Source organism: Dendropsophus ebraccatus, chromosome 11 (assembly GCF_027789765.1).
Source record: "Dendropsophus ebraccatus isolate aDenEbr1 chromosome 11, aDenEbr1.pat, whole genome shotgun sequence".
In the NCBI taxonomy this organism is placed as follows: Eukaryota; Metazoa; Chordata; class Amphibia; order Anura; family Hylidae; genus Dendropsophus; species Dendropsophus ebraccatus.
In genome coordinates, this window is record NC_091464.1 from 101,785,771 (window position 1) to 101,796,750 (window position 10,980).

Below are 10,980 nucleotides of genomic sequence, written 5' to 3' on the forward strand. Positions count from 1 at the left end.
ATATATATATAAAGGTTCCATCATGTCCCCCCTCCCTTCTTACTTCCTGAACATATATAAAGGTTTCATATGTCCTCCTCCCTTTCTTCTTCCTCCTGTAACATATATAAAGGTTTCCATCATGTCCTCCCCTTCCCTTCTTCCTCCTGTAACATATATAAAGGTTTCCATCATGTCCCCCCCTTCCCTTCTTCCTCCTGTAACTATATAAAGGTTTCCATCATGTCCCCCCTTCCCTTCTTCCTCCTGTAACATATATAAAGGTTTCCATCATGTCCCCCCCCTTCCCTTCTTCCTCCTGTAACATATATAAAGGTTTCCATCATGTCCCCCCCCTTTCCCTTCTTCCTCCTGTAACATATATAAAGGTTTCCATCATGTCCTCCCTTTCCCTTCTTCCTCCTGTAACATATATAAAGGTTTCCATCATGTCCTCCCTTTCCCTTCTTCCTCCCTGTAACATATATAAAGGTTTCCATCATGTCCTCCCTTTCCCTTCTTCCTCCTGTAACATATATAAAGGTTCCATCATGTCCTCCCTTTCCTTCTTCCTCCTGTAACATATATAAAGGTTTCCATCATGTCCTCCCTTTCCCTTCTTCCTCCTGTAACATATATAAAGGTTTCCATCATGTCCCTCCCTTTCCTTCTTCCATCCTGTAACATATATAAAGGTTTCCATCATGTCCCCCCTTTCCCTTCTTCCCTGTAACATATATAAAGGTTTCCATCATGTCCTCCCTTCCCTTCCCCCCTGTAACATATATAAAGGTTTCCATCATGTCTCCTTTCCTTCTTCCCCCTGTAACATATATAAAGGTTTCCATCATGTCTCCCCTTTCCCTTCTTCCCCCCTGTAACATATATATAGGTTTCCATCATGTCCCCCCTTTCCTTCTTCCTCCTGTAACATATATATAATATTATCCATCATGTCCCTCCTTTCCCTTCTTCCTCCTGTAACATATATAAAAGTTTCCATCATGTCATTCCTTTCCCTTCTTCCCTCCTGTAACATATATAAAGGTTTCCATCATGTTACCCCTTTCCCTTCTTCCTCCTGTAACATATATAAAGGTTTCCATCATGTCCCCCCTTTCCCTTCTTCCTCCTGTACATATATAAAGGTTTCCATCATGTCCCCCTTTCCCTTCTTCCTCCTGTGTATAAAGGTTTCCATCATGTCCTCCCTTTCCCTTCTTCCTCCTGTGTATAAAGGTTTCCATCATGTCCCCCCTTTCCCTTCTTCCTCCTGTGTATAAAGGTTTCCATCATGTCCTCCCTTTCCCTTCTTCCCCCCTGTAATATATATATATAATATTATCCATCATGTCCTCCCCTTTCCCTTCTTCCTCCTGTAACATATATAAAGGTTTCCATCATGTCCTCCCTTTCCCTTCTTCCTCCTGTAACATATATAAAGGTTTCCATCATGTCCTCCCTTTCCCCTTCTTCCTCCTGTAACATATATAAAGGTTTCCATCATGTCCCCCTTTCCCTTCTTCCTCCTGTAACATATATAAAGGTTTCCATCATGTCCTCCCTTTCCCTTCTTCCTCCTGTGTATAAAGGTTTCCATCATGTCCCTCCTTTCCCTTCTTCCTCCTGTAACATATATAAAGGTTTCCATCATGTCCTTCCTTTCCCTTCTTCCTCCTGTAATATATATATATAAAGGTTTTCATCATGTCCTCCCTTTCCCTTCTTCCTCCTGTAACATATATAAAGGTTTCCATCATGTCCCCCCTTTCCCTTCTTCCTCCTGTAACATATATAAAGGTTTCCATCATGTCCCCCCTTTCCCTTCTTCCTCCCCCTGTAACATATATAAAGGTTTCCATCATGTCCCTCCTTTCCCTTCTTCCTCCTGTAACATATATAAAGGTTTCCATCATGTCCCTCCTTTCCCTTCTTCCTCCTGTAACATATATAAAGGTTTCCATCATGTCCCTCCTTTCCCTTCTTCCTCCTGTAACATATATAAAGGTTTCCGTCATGTCCTCCCTTTCCCTTCTTCCTCCTGTAACATACTTAAAGGTTTCCATCATGTCCCCCTTTCCCTTCTTCCTCCTGTAACATATATAAAGGTTTCCATCATGTCCCTCCTTTCCCTTCTTCCTCCTGTAACATATATAAAGGTTTCCATCATGTCCTCCCTTTCCCTTCTTCCTCCTGTGTATAAAGGTTTTCATCATGTCCCTCCTTTCCCTTCTTCCTCCTGTAACATATCTAAAGGTTTCCATCATGTCCCCCCTTTCCCTTCTTCCTCCCCCTGTAACATATATAAAGGTTTCCATCATGTCCCTCCTTTCCCTTCTTCCTCCTGTAACATATATAAGGTTTCCATCATGTCCCTCCTTTCCCTTCTTCCTCCTGTAACATATATAAAGGTTTCCATCATGTCCCTCCTTTCCCTTCTTCCTCCTGTAACATATATAAAGGTTTCCGTCATGTCCTCCCTTTCCCTTCTTCCTCCTGTAACATACTTAAAGGTTTCCATCATGTCCCCCTTTCCCTTCTTCCTCCTGTAACATATATAAAGGTTTCCATCATGTCCCTCCCTTTCCCTTCTTCCTCCTGTAACATATATAAAGGTTTCCATCATGTCCCCCTTTCCCTTCTTCCTCCTGTGTATAAAGGTTTTCATCATGTCCCTCCTTTCCCTTCTTCCTCCTGTAACATATATAAAGGTTTCCATCATGTCCCCCTTTCCCTTCTTCCTCCTGTAACATATATAAAGGTTTCCATCATGTCCCCCTTTCCCTTCTTCCTCCTGTAACATATATAAAGGTTTCCATCATGTCCCCCTTTCCCTTCTTCCTCCTGTGTATAAAGGTTTCCATCATGTCCCTCCTTTCCCTTCTTCCTCCTGTAACATATATAAAGGTTTCCATCATGTCCTCCCTTTCCCTTCTTCCCCCTGTAACATATATAAAGGTTTCCATCATGTCCCTCCTTTCCCTTCTTCCTCCTGTAACATATATAAAGGTTTCCATCATGTCCTCCCTTTCCCTTCTTCCTCCTGTAACATATATAAAGGTTTCCATCATGTCCTCCCTTTCCCTTCTTCTTCCTGTAACATATATAAAGGTTTCCATCATGTCCTCCTTTCCCTTCTTCCTCCTGTAACATATATAAAGGTTTCCATCATGTCCTCCCTTTCCCTTCTTCCTCCTGTAACATATATAAAGGTTTCCATCATGTCCTCCCTTTCCCTTCTTCCTCCTGTAACATATATAAAGGTTTCCATCAGGTCCCCCTTTCCCTTCTTCCTCCTGTAACATATATAAAGGTTTCCATCATGTCCCCCTTTCCCTTCTTCCTCCCCCTGTAACATATGTAAAGGTTTCCATCATGTCCCTCCTTTCCCTTCTTCCTCCTGTAACATATATAAAGGTTTCCATCATGTCCCTCCTTTCCCTTCTTCCTCCTGTAACATATATAAAGTTTCCATCATGTCCCTCCTTTCCCTTCTTCCTCCTGTAACATATATAAAGGTTTCCGTCATGTCCTCCCTTTCCCTTCTTCCTCCTGTAACATACTTAAAGGTTTCCATCATGTCCCCCTTTCCCTTCTTCCTCCTGTAACATATATAAAGGTTTCCATCATGTCCCTCCCTTTCCCTTTCTTCCTCCTGTAACATATATAAAGGTTTCCATCATGTCCCTCCTTTCCCTTCTTCCTCCTGTAACTATATATAAAGGTTTTCATCATGTCCTCCCTTTCCCTTCTTCCTCCTGTAACATATATAAAGGTTTCCATCAGGTCCCCCCTTTCCCTTCTTCCTCCTGTAACATATATAAAGGTTTCCATCATGTCCTCCCCTTTCCCTTCTTCCTCCTGTAACATATATAAAGGTTTCCATCATGTCCTCCTTTCCCTTCTTCCTCCTGTAACATATATAAAGGTTTCCATCATGTCCTCCCTTTCCTTCTTACTCCTGTAACATATATAAAGGTTTCCATCATGTCCCTCCCTTTCCCTTCTTCCTCCTGTAACATATATAAAGGTTTCCAGTCATGTCCTCCCTTTCCCTTCTTCCTCCTGTAACATACTATAAAGGTTTCCATCATGTCCCCCCTTTCCCTTCTTCCTCCTGTAACATATATAAAGGTTTCCATCATGTCCTCCTTTCCCTTCTTCCTCCTGTAACATATATAAAGGTTTCCATCATGTCCTCCCTTTCCTTCTTCCTCCTGTAGTATAAAGGTTTCCATCATGTCCCTCCTTTCCCTTCTTCCTCCTGTAACATATATAAAGGTTTCCATCATGTCCCCCCTTTTCCCTTCTTCCTCCCCTGTAACATATATAAAGGTTTCCATCATGTCCCTCCTTTCCCTTCTTCCTCCTGTAACATATATAAAGGTTTCCATCATGTCCCTCCTTTCCCTTCTTCCTCCTGTAACATATATAAAGGTTTCCATCATGTCCCTCCTTTCCCTTCTTCCTCCTGTAACATATATAAAGGTTTCCAGACATGTCCTCCCTTTCCCTTCTTCCTCCTGTAACATACTTAAAGGTTTCCATCATGTCCCCCTTTCCCTTCTTCCTCCTGTAACATATATAAAGGTTTCCATCATGTCCCTCCTTTCCCTTCTTCCTCCTGTAACATATATAAAGGTTCCATCATGTCCTCCCTTTCCCTTCTTCCTCCTGTGTATAAAGGTTTTCATCATGTCCCTCCTTTCCCTTCTTCCTCCTGTAACATATATAAAGGTTTCCATCATGTCCCCCTTTCCCTTCTTCCTCCTGTAACATATATAAAGGTTTCCATCATGTCCCCCTTTCCCTTCTTCCTCCTGTAACATATATAAAGGTTTCCATCATGTCCTCCCTTTCCCTTCTTCCTCCTGTAGTATATAAAGGTTTCCATCATGTCCCCCCTTTCCCTTCTTCCTCCTGTAACATATATAAAGGTTTCCATCATGTCCTCCCTTTCCCTTCTTCCCCCTGTAACATATATAAAGGTTTCCATCATGTCCCTCCCTTTCCCTTCTTCCTCCTGTAACATATATAAAGGTTCCATCATGTCCTCCCTTTCCCTTCTTCCTCCTGTAACATATATAAAGGTTTCCATCATGTCCTCCCTTTCCCTTCTTCCTCCTGTAACATATATAAAGGTTTCCATCATGTCCTCCCTTTCCCTTCTTCTTCCTGTAACATATATAAAGGTTTCCGTCATGTCCTCCTTTCCCTTCTTCCTCCTGTAACATATATAAAAGTTTCCATCATGTCCTCCCTTTCCCTTCTTCCTCCTGTAACATATATAAAGGTTTCCATCATGTCCTCCCTTTCCCTTCTTCCTCCTGTAACATATATAAAGGTTTCCATCAGGTCCCCCCTTTCCCTTCTTCCTCCTGTAACATATATAAAGGTTTCCATCATGTCCTCCCCTTTCCCTTCTTCCTCCCCCTGTAACATATGTAAAGGTTTCCATCATGTCCCTCCTTTCCCTTCTTCCTCCTGTAACATATATAAAGGTTTCCATCATGTCCCTCCTTTCCCTTCTTCCTCCTGTAACATATATAAAGGTTTCCATCATGTCCCTCCTTTCCCTTCTTCCTCCTGTAACATATATAAAGGTTTCCGTCATGTCCTCCCTTTCCCTTCTTCCTCCTGTAACATACTTAAAGGTTTCCATCATGTCCCCCTTTCCCTTCTTCCTCCTGTAACATATATAAAGGTTTCCATCATGTCCCTCCTTTCCCTTCTTCCTCCTGTAACATATATAAAGGTTTCCATCATGTCCCCCTTTCCCTTCTTCCTCCTGTAACATATATAAAGGTTTCCATCATGTCCTCCCTTTCCCTTCTTCCTCCTGTGTATAAAGGTTTTCATCATGTCCCTCCTTTCCCTTCTTCCTCCTGTAACATATATAAAGGTTTCCATCATGTCCCCCTTTCCCTTCTTCCTCCTGTAACATATATAAAGGTTTCCATCATGTCCCCCTTTCCCTTCTTCCTCCTGTAACATATATAAAGGTTTCCATCATGTCCCCCCTTTCCCTTCTTCCCCCTGTAACATATATAAAGGTTTCCATCATGTCCCTCCTTTCCCTTCTTCCTCCTGTAATATATAAAGGTTTCCATCATGTCCCTCCTTTCCCTTCTTCCTCCTGTAACATATATAAAGGTTTCCATCATGTCCTCCCTTTCCCTTCTTCCTCCTGTAACATATATAAAGGTTTCCATCATGTCCCCTCCTTTCCCTTCTTCCCCCTGTAACATATATAAAGGTTTCCATCATGTCCTCCCTTTCCCTTCTTCCTCCTGTAACATATATAAAGGTTTCCATCATGTCCTCCCTTTCCCTTCTTCCTCCTGTAACATATATAAAGGTTTCCATCATGTCCTCCCTTTCCCTTCTTCCCCCTGTAACATATATAAAGGTTTCATCATGTCCTCCTTTCCCTTCTTCCTCCTGTAACATATATAAAGGTTTCCATCATGTCCTCCCTTTCCCTTCTTCCTCCTGTAACATATATAAAGGTTTCCATCATGTCCTCCCTTTCCCTTCTTCCTCCTGTAACATATATAAAGGTTTCCATCATGTCCCCCTTTCCCTTCTTCCTCCTGTAACATATATAAAGGTTTCCATCATGTCCTCCCTTTCCCTTCTTCCTCCTGTAACATATATAAAGGTTTCCATCATGTCCTCCCTTTCCCTTCTTCCTCCTGTAACATATATAAAGGTTTCCATCATGTCCCCCCTTTCCCTTCTTCCTCCTGTAACATATATAAAGGTTTCCATCATGTCCTCCCTTTCCCTTCTTCCTCCTGTAACATATATAAAGGTTTCCATCATGTCCCCCCTTCCCTTCTTCCTCCTGTAACATATATAAAGGTTTCCATCATGTCCTCCCTTTCCCTTCTTCCTCCTGTAACATATATAAAGGTTTCCATCATGTCCCCCCTTTCTCTTCTTCCCTCCTGTAACATATATAAAGGTTTCCATCATGTTCCCGCCTTTCCCTTCTTCCTCCTGTAACATATATAAAAGTTTCCATCATGTCCTCCCTTTCCCTTCTTCCTCCTGTAACATATATAAAGGTTTCCATCATGTCCTCCCTTTCCCTTCTTCCTCCTGTAACATATATAAAGGTTTCCATCATGCCTCTCCTTTCCCTTCTTCCTCCTGTATCATATATAAAGGTTTCCATCATGTCCTCCCTTTCCCTTCTTCCCCCTGTAACATATATAAAGGTTTCCATCATGTCCCTCCTTTCCCTTCTTCCTCCTGTAACATATATAAAGGTTTCCATCATGTCCTCCCCTTTCCCTTCTTCCTCCTGTAACATATATAAAGGTTTCCATCATGTCCTCCCTTTCCCTTCTTCCTCCTGTAACTATATATAAAGGTTTCCATCATGTCCTCTCTTTCCCTTCTTCCTCCTGTAACATATATAAAGGTTTCCATCATGTCCCCCTTTCCCTTCTTCCTCCTGTAACATATATAAAGGTTTCCATCATGTCCTCCCCTTTCCCTTCTTCCCTCCTGTAACATATATAAAGATTTCCATCATGTCATCCCTTTCCCTTCTTCCCCCTGTAACATATATAAAGGTTTCCATCATGTCCCTCCCTTTCCCTTCTTCCTCCTGTAACATATATAAAGGTTTCCATCATGTCCCTTTCCCTTCTTCCTCCTGTAACATATATAAGGTTTCCATCATGTCCCCCCCTTTCCCTTCTTCCTCCTGTAACATATATAAAGGTTTCCATCATGTCCTCCCTTTCCCTTCTTCCCCTGTAACATATATAAAAGGTTTCCATCATGTCCTCCTCTCCCTTCTTCCTCCTGTAACATATATAAAGGTTTCCATCATGTCCTCCCTTTCCCTTCTTCCTCCTGTAACATATATAAAGGTTTCCATCATGTCCCCCCCTTTCCCTTCTTCCTCCTGTAACATATATAAAGGTTTTCATCATGTCACCTCCCTTTCCCTTCTTCCTCCTGTAACATATATAAAGGTTTTCCATCATGTCCCCCTTTCCCTTCTTCCTCCTGTAACATATATAAAGGGTTCCATCATGTCCTCCCTTTCCCTTCTTCCTCCTGTGTATATAAGGTTTTCCATCATGTCCCTCCTTTCCCTTCTTCCTCCTGTAACATATATAAAGGTTTCCATCATGTCCCCCTTTCCCTTCTTCCTCCTGTAACATATATAAAGGTTTCCATCATGTCCCCCTTTCCCTTCTTCCTCCTGTAACATATATAAAGGTTTCCATCATGTCCCCTTTCCCTTCTTCCTCCTGTGTATAAAGGTTTCCATCATGTCCCTCCTTTCCCTTCTTCCTCCTGTAACATATATAAAGGTTTCCATCATGTCCTCCCCTTTCCCTTCTTCCTCCTGTAACATATATAAGGTTTCCATCATGTCCTCCCTTTCCCTTCTTCCCCCTGTAACATATATAAAGGTTTCCATCATGTCCCCTCCTTTCCCTTCTTCCCCTGTAACATACTTAAAGGTTTCCATCATGTCCCCCTTTCCCTTCTTCCCCCTGTAACATATATAAAGGTTTCCATCATGTCCCCCCTTTCCCTTCTTCCTCCTGTAACATATATAAAGGTTTTCCATCATGTCCTCCCTTTCCCTTCTTCTTCCTGTAACATATATAAAGGTTTCCGTCATGTCCTCCTTTCCCTTCTTCCTCCTGTAACATATATAAAGGTTTCCATCATGTCCTCCCTTTCCCTTCTTCCTCCTGTAACATATATAAAGGTTTCCATCATGTCCTCCCTTTGCCCTTCTTCCTCCCCCTGTACATATATAAAGGTTTCCATCATGTCCTCCTTTCCCTTCTTCCTCCTGTAACCTATATAAAAGTTTCCATCATGTCCCCCCTTTCCCTTCTTCCTCCTGTAACATATATAAAGGTTTCCATCATGTCCTCCCTTTCCCTTCTTCCTCCTGTAACATATATAAAGGTTTCCATCATGTCCCTCCTTTCCCTTCTTCCCCCTGTAACATATATAAAGGTTTCCATCATGTCCTCCCTTTCCCTTCTTCCTCCTGTAACATATATAAAGGTTTCCATCATGTCCCCCCCTTTCCCTTCTTCCCCCTGTAACATATATATAGGTTTCTATCATGTCCCACTTTCCCTTCTTCCTCCTGTAACATATATAAAGGTTTCCATCATGTCCCCCCTTTCCCTTCTTCCTCCTGTAACATATATAAAGGTTTCCATCATGTCCTCCTTTCCCTTCTTCCTCCTGTAACATATATAAAGGTTTCCATCATGTCCTCCCTTTCCCTTCTTCCTCCTATAACATATATAAAGGTTCCCATCATGTCCTCCCTTTCCCTTCTTCCTCCTGTAACATATATAAAGGTTTCCATCATGTCCCTCCTTTCCCTTCTTCCCCCTGTAACATATATAAAGGTTTCCATCATGTCCCCCTTTCCCTTCTTCCTCCTGTAACATATATAAAGGTTTCCATCATGTCCCTCCCTTTCCCTCTTCCTCTGTAACATATATTAAGGTTTCCATCATGTCCCCCTTTCCCTTCTTCCTCCTGTAACATATATAAAGGTTTCCATCATGTCCTCCCTTTCCCTTCTTCCTCCTGTAACATATATAAAGGTTTCCATCATGTCCCCCCTTTCCCTTCTTCCTCCTGTAACATATATAAAGGTTTCCATCATGTCCTCCCTTTCCCTTCTTCCTCCTGTAACATATATAAAGGTTTCCATCATGTCCTCCCTTTCCCTTCTTCCTCCTGTAACATATATAAAGGTTTCCATCATGTCCTCCCTTTCCCTTCTTCTTCCTGTAACATATATAAAGGTTTCCATCATGTCCTCCCTTTCCCTTCTTCCCCCTGTAACATATATAAAGGTTTCCATCATGTCCTCCCTTTCCCTTCTTCCTCCTGTAACATATATAAAGGTTTCCATCATGTCCCCCTTTCCCTTCTTCCTCCTGTAACATATATAGAGGTTTCCATCATGTCCTCCTAGGACACGTCTGGGACAGCTTACCTGGAGGATGGCAACATTAGGTGTGTCGCTGTTTTTATTGCTGATATACTTGTGAGTGATGTATTGTTGTACATCTGTACACTGTATGTATTGATGCATTTACACACTTGTACAGGATATGTCTAGTTTGTTTCGCACCCTTGGGGATTGCTGGAAACCTTCTGTAAGAAAGAGTCTAGAGAACTGAATACTGTAGGATGGGAGTAAGATATATACTATAAGGTAATCATTTATCATCCCTAGTGTCCGATCAGATTCCCCCATCAGACGGTCACAGAAAGTTACAGATACGTAACAGCAATGTCAGACCTACAGACAAAACGTCCTGGCCGTGATCAAAGGAACGTCTGCAAGAATAGGGGGAAACAATCATAAACAAGGAGCCAAACATAGGGGAGAAGAGGTCACAGCGGGAGGAGTGGGGAGACCTGAAGGTGGAGAGAGGTGATAGAGAACTATGAGACCTCTATATCCCTCAGGGATGGTGGAGAGAGGTGATAGAGAACTATTAGACCCCTATATCCCTCAGGGATGGTGGATAGAGGTGATAGAGAACTATGAGACCCCTATATCCCTCAGGGATGGTGGAGAGAGGTGATAGAGAACTATGAGACCCCTATATCCCTCAGGGATGGTGGATAGAGGTGATAGATAACTATGAGACCTCTATATCCCTCAGGGATGGTGGAGAGAGGTGATAGAGAACTATGAGACCCCTATATCCCTCAGGGATGGTGGATAGAGGTGATAGAGAACTATGAGACCTCTATATCCCTCAGGGATGGTGGAGAGAGGTGATAGAGAACTATGAGACCCCTATATCCCTCAGGGATGGTGGAGAGAGGTGATAGAGAACTATGAGACCCCTATATCCCTCAGGGATGGTGGATAGAGGTGATAGATAACTATGAGACCTCTATATCCCTCAGGGATGGTGGAGAGAGGTGATAGAGAACTATGAGACCTCTATATCCCTCAGGGATGGTGGAGAGAGG